Source organism: Symphodus melops (genome assembly GCF_947650265.1).
Source record: "Symphodus melops genome assembly, chromosome: 9".
NCBI lineage: Eukaryota > Metazoa > Chordata > Actinopteri > Labriformes > Labridae > Symphodus > Symphodus melops.
Window position 1 is genome coordinate 18,098,519 of NC_136699.1, and position 6,536 is coordinate 18,105,054.

Consider the following 6,536-nt stretch of genomic DNA (forward strand, 5'->3'; position numbering starts at 1 on the left):
AATCCTTTTCATGGGAAGCCAGAGCTCTGTCTGCTGGAAAAACTTAAACCCAAGCTATATTTAGACCATCAATGAAATTAGTCTAGAGCGGGAATTGGACTCCTCTCTAACCTAACCAAAATGACGATCACTTATAGCTCTAAATATAGATAATTATCATCTTCAGACTGCTGTATCTATCGTTTTAATTGAGGTTTTTAGTCAGTAGAAAAAAATTCTGGAGGAGTCACCACAGCTGAGGAATGGGAGGTATTTTGGCCAGGACATAATGCAGCGTAAAAACTTCAAACCTTTAATATTCCCATCATATTCTGGGTGGAAGTTGTCCATATTTTAAAATTCAACACTTGTACATATATCAGCTTTGATTTTAGTACGGCAATCTAATTTTAGCAAGGCATAACTTAAGACTTTCTTCTGCACAATAAAAAAATGTTGATCCAGTCCTTGTGCCACAAATTGGCTTAAGCTTGACGAGCACAAAGCGGAAATTGCTATGCAGCAGAATTTTCAAACTAGATTTCCAGGAGGCTCACGCGGGGGGCGAGGGGTGTGTGTGTGTGTGTGTGCGGGGCACAGTGGCACGCGTCTGGAGATGGGCTTGGTGCGTCTCCAGTTGTGCCTATACCGCAAACTGGAATCTCCTGCTCAATTCACGTCTGTTAAAATCAACCCACGCTGTGAACACACCCACGATTTGGCCCAATCAGTAAGCTGCAGTGGACCACAGGCTTGTAATGGAGTGCGTCACCGCTGCCTACTGGTGCTGCGTTCACGTCCTATGGGGAAAAAACAAAAAACGGCCGAAGGTCTTCAAACCAAAACCAACAACTCAGAGGTAATCAAGTACTAGGTTGTTTAAGGAATTTAATAGTCCGGTAAAATGGTATTTTTCTTTTGCAACTTGACACAGAACTTAATGGTTTGACAGCAGACCAAATAGTGGTAAAAGTAATTTAAATTCAGATGAATTCATCCAGTCCAACAACACATATTATCGAGCCCAAACCAGGAGGTCTACCTTAACCCTCTTGGACTGATTTGTTTAATTCATCATTTGATTTGAGCACAAAAACACATTTGTCAGTGTGATCAAAGTGTTTGCTTAGGCTAGATAAATAGTGAATTTGATGTTTGAAAGATCATTGAGAGCTTCCCTGTAATATTTCTGTGTGAAAGTGTTCCGCTTCTTGCAAAATAAGAATTTCTAGATACAATGGTAGGTTTTTTGGCCATGCTATCTGTTTTAAAGATAAAAAAAAAGATTCATGATTTACAGTTAAAGTGTCCAAGACTTAAGTGTGTTGACCTTTGTTGTTCAGTGTTGGGGAAGTTGTTAAACTATGCAGCAACATAACTGGGAAGCAGGTGTGCAGCATGACTGTCCAGAACACTGAATTTAGAGCCAACATGATTACAGCGGACTCTCTTTTTTTATACGCTGTCCTGAATATGTGTATGACATCTTTTGTCACTTTAATTGGGATTTGATGCTTTCTATGCAAGGCAAATTGCCCTCTGTGTAATAAAAGTTTCACTGATTCATCAGTTTGTTTTACAAATAATGAAATCCAGTTAAAGGTTATATTTTTATTGAGTATTGAAACAATGATGTGAAATCAAACTTTCAAGATTATTATTGTGCTCCAGTAAATGCATGTCGTATGTTTAACTAAAAAGCCTATTGATTTTATCTCCATATCACACAATAACGTTTTGAAACATTAAGAAGCAAAAATGTATAATAACTGTTTGGCAGAAAATACAGTCTCACACCATATTACTCTTGAAGACATGACTTTCACATTTACAATTTCACTTGGATGCAAAACCAAACCAAACATTGGCACTGACAAAAAGAACATTCAGTGGTTTGAGTAACCAAATGAATTTGGAAGATTTAAAACTTTATTTACAAGGATTAAAATAATTTTTCCCACAGCAGCAAGGAGTGAGTGAGCAGGCTGCAAGCCGAAAAAACACAAATATTTAAAGTTTAACAAGACAAAAACAATACTTCAGCCACTATACCGAGGCTATTTTGGGGGTTTAATTCATACAAGATAATTGTAATTACTAGAGGGAATTCAAGACAGATTTAGATGTTCACATTTGTATATTGGAGCCATTTAATGGCATCTTCATTATGATGTTTACAATTCTCTTTAAAATCTTGACTGCATCTAACAACTTAAATGTTAGGCAGTGTGGTTACTGCCTGTAATGATACTCATTTTTAGTTATTCTTCATATTTAATCTGTCATGTTTCAGATTGAAATGTCTTTTTATATGCTACCTTAACATAGGGGAATTGTCTCCTCTTGGTGACACTGTCCAGAAAACACAACTGTAGCAGTGCTTGGACAGCTGTAACGCTCATTCACTGTGACTGATGTACTGTAAACATACAGAAAGAAAACATGTGTTCTGAGTTGGGACCCCTGGGGCCCTGGCATTGATCAACCAATGAAACCACAACAGAGAGACCTCACTAGTGTGTGTGTGTGTGTGTGTGTGTGTGTGTGTGTGTGTGTGTGTGTGCACGCACACGCACACACTTTTGTTTGAATGGGGGTCCTTTCACTTTGAGGGAGGCTTCTGTAGCAGCAATTAATGTTGACTATTTACAGACTAATAGTTTGGTGCAAGTATGAAGATGTAAGCTATAATGATGTAGCGATATCTACTGTAAATGGCTCTAGCATTGAGCGAGTCTCTGAATAAAAGTATCATATTATAGACAACCTTACTGTCAAGTTGCGACAGAAAATTGGCTTCTTGTACAGAAACAGAACCAACTTTCCTATGACTTGTAGGAAAAGGATTGTAAAGGCAGTTTTCTTATCGGTGTTAAACTATGGTGATGTGATTTACAACATGCTGTGGAAACAACTCTTAGGCCCCCTTGACTCTGTCTATCAGTCTGCTATCAGAATTATGACTGGGGATAGATATGACACTCACCATTGTGTATTGTATTACAGGGTTGGCTGGCCTTCTCTTGTAAAAACACGCAAAAACATTGTTATCTGTTAATTTTCAAAGCCCTTACTGGTAAACTGCCACCATACATCACAGCATTGTTAGAGTGGAATAGTGGAACCATTCCACTTGTTCCAGTGATTGGCTCGTAAGGCACATTCAGATTTGGGAAAGACTGCATTTTTATTTGATGCTCCTGATTCCTGGAATGTCATCCAACAAATTTTAAAAAATTAGGACTCTGCCCGCATGTAACCTTTAAGGCCATAGCATCGGACCACTGTTATCAATTTGTAAATGTTTTTAACTGTGTAACTGTTGTCGTTGTTTGTCTTTTGTTTTTTTTTGCTGATTTCCTTTCTTCTTTTCCACTCACTTTTTTTTGTATGTTCAATGCTGTGAGCTCGACGTCAGAGCAAATGAGGGAAACCTCAGTATCTTTCGAGTTAAAATAAAGGTTTTGAATTGAACTGAGTTCAGCTCAGTTGTAGTTAGATATTGTACACAGATATCCCATGATTTTTAAAAAATGTGTACCTTTTCCAATTTGATATTAAGAATTTAAAAAGGGAGTGATCACACTTCAGTTAATGTCCTATAGTCAGTTTCTTTTTAAAACAAATATTTTTGGAGACATAGATGGCTAAGAGGATAGGTCATGCCCCATGTACGGAGGCGTCTCCGGTTCAAGTCCGACCTGTGGATCCTTTTCCACATGTCATTCCCCCCTCTCGCTCTCAGAGTTGACCGTCAACCAGTTTATAGAGGACTATATGCAATATAGTGCATACAAAGTGCATAGAAAACAGAATTCATCCTTATATTTGGAAACTTCAATTTGTCCTGGTTCTGCATTGGCATAGGGGGAAAAAAGGCAAAGCTGGGATAGAGGTGCCTAACTGTTGTAAGTACTATGGAATGTAATCTGGAATGTTGCCGTGGTGCCAAAAACAAAAAAACAAACACACAGCAAGTGGTTTAACTGGTGTCAAATTTGAGGCCAAAGCTGGTGGATTAGCTGAGCAGAAAGACTGGTATATTGTAACCTTTATGTTAAAACTTGATATAGATCTGTTTCCTCGAGCACCTCAAAACTAACGATTTAACTAATTCAATGTAATTGTACAGTGCCATACAACAGTGGAACAATAAATATGACTATTTGTAGTTTAATATAACAATCTAGCTAGCTTAGCTCACCACTGTTAGTTGTAACCTTTCGTGTTTAGCAAACAAGCTGAAGAGTACCTTCACTTAAAACAAGAAAAGCTACATTTGAGTTATTTCATTAAAACAAAACTAAGATAAATGTTGCTGTAGCTAATGTGTTAGCTTTAATTGTCGCTGTGTAAACGTAACTTGAAAAACGGCTTCAAAGAGAAGGAGCACAAGATGGCAGTGTCCTGAATGAGTAAAAGATGATGTGAAATATAAATACCAAAGTCATCGAGGAACCTGGAAGACATATCTTAGTTTCTAAATTAGGCTCAGGTTGGGGTAGTGTGAATTTTGTGTGTGCATTCCTACGTGTGTGTATGTGTGTGTGCGTGTGTGTTTGTGTGTGTGTATGTGTGTGTGCGTGTGTGTTTGTGTGTGTGTTGAACTTGTGAGAGTGTTGATGGTGTCAGTTGAAACTCTTGTATCTCATAACTGTTGACCTCTTCTCGGCCACATTAAATTAAAACACTCTTTATTTATTAGGATTCACTCTCTGCCTTATCCAAAAGTTTTATGAGGCTTAGAAATTCAAACGCTGTCTTAAGTCACTGAGCAGTGTGTTTACATCATGTTTTTCACAGAGAGCTTGAGCACTTTAACTTGTTTTCTGTGTTTCTTCTTTTTCTTTTTCTTTTTTTAAGCTCCAAAAATCGTTCCCCTTTTTTAACACACTCCTTGGTGTGTTAACTCACCTGACTCGTGAAAAGAGATTTTTTTTTTTTTACAGGCCAGGCTCAGCAGGCCAGCTCTGGGCTCTTGTTCCAACCGGTGTGAAAGCGCCACATTTTAGACCCTTACTTAACTCGCCTCAAACAATGTGCTATTATAGAGTTTGCTCTGTATGGTTTATATTGCGAGAGCTCAGGAACTTTACAAAGTGCTCCATCTCATTACTGTCCATATAACCCTGCAGGCCCAGCCAGCACAAAGGAGTGATTGAGTGATAAGGAGAAAGAGATGGCCCATAGCTGCCCATGAGAGCCCTCACCTTGGCTGCTCCAGCCTGGATGAGGGAAGAGGTGATGTCATCAAGGCTGGAGACACAGGGGTCGACCCCTCTGATAGGTGGGCATGCTGGGACAAAAGAGAGCAGATCGGACACAAAGGCCCCATTTAATGAGAGTGAGACATGAGGCCAGAGTGGACTACGTGGGTGGCACATAGTGTCATAGCTGCTGAAAAGCCTAGTGAGCAATTAATCATCTAATTCAAGAACCAGGCAAAGGGCTTATTATGTAAGGTCAGTTTGGACGACAACACTGAGGCAAAGGGAGCCTTTCTGGGTTACACTTCTATTTAATCACACCAATCCCCTAAAAAATTGTCCTTGATCCCATAATATTGGATCCAGGGATGCTATATTTATCATGTTCAGGTCCAGCAATTGTGCAACACAATATGACACACTTACCCCTCATTAGAGATGAAGGGTCCTTTGTGGCAGCCTGACAATCATTAAAACTTCTCCCCTGGCTTGGCTTGTTTACTCTGTGGTAATTACCAGGTGATTGTGTAGCCTATGACCCACATTCAAAGTCAGGTCAGCCAAGACATGGGGGATAATTGTCAGCGTTCAGAGAAGTGCACGTAGGGAAAGAGTGTTAGAGTGGATAGTCATTTGTTACTGCCTCATTAGACTGTGTTAGAAGACAAGCTGGCTCACAGTATTCTCACAATGGAACAATACCTCTACCATATTAAGACCAAAAAGTGGACTCCAGTGTGTAAATGTGTTTGAGAAAGTATGGTAGCCTAATTTCCCCTATTAATAAATTCATCTATTCACTCTCTGGTAGTATGGAACAAAAAATGGTGTGATGTCTAAGGTGAGCTCATGTGACTGATCACAGCTTCTGAAGCATTCTTGGTCTGGCTGGATCTTAAGTTTTGCCCATTTCACCTGTCCTAGTAAGTACACCACTTCTTCTGGCAGCAGTCCAGCTTAAACACACACACACACACACACACACACACACACACACACACCCACACCCACACCCACACCCACACCCACACCCACACCCACACACACACACACACACACACACACACACACACACACCCACACCCACACCCACACCCACACACACACACACACACACACACACACACACACACACACACACACTTTGTCCTAAAAAAAAAAGATGGGAATCATGCCCAACCAAACTTTGTTACCACAAAAAATGTGGTTTAAAAGTTATATCTGTGCAGTTCTTTGTGCATATGAACATCAGCTTTTACTTCTGAATTACCAGAGGATTACAAACACATCCACTACAAAAAGTTACAACACATCACCAACAAAACACCTTCCCTCCCAAATGATCTGATC

General features: G+C 39.6%; 1 long non-coding RNA gene across 1 annotated transcript; it reads left to right on the forward strand.

The window, feature by feature from the left end:
• Positions 1-3,935: 3,935 nt before the first annotated feature.
• Positions 3,936-5,673, forward strand: LOC306829551. The gene is made up of 2 exons (XR_013779870.1): positions 3,936-4,017; positions 5,115-5,673. It is a non-coding gene; the product is annotated as an uncharacterized lncRNA (long non-coding RNA).
• The last annotated feature ends 863 nt before the right edge of the window (positions 5,674-6,536 follow it).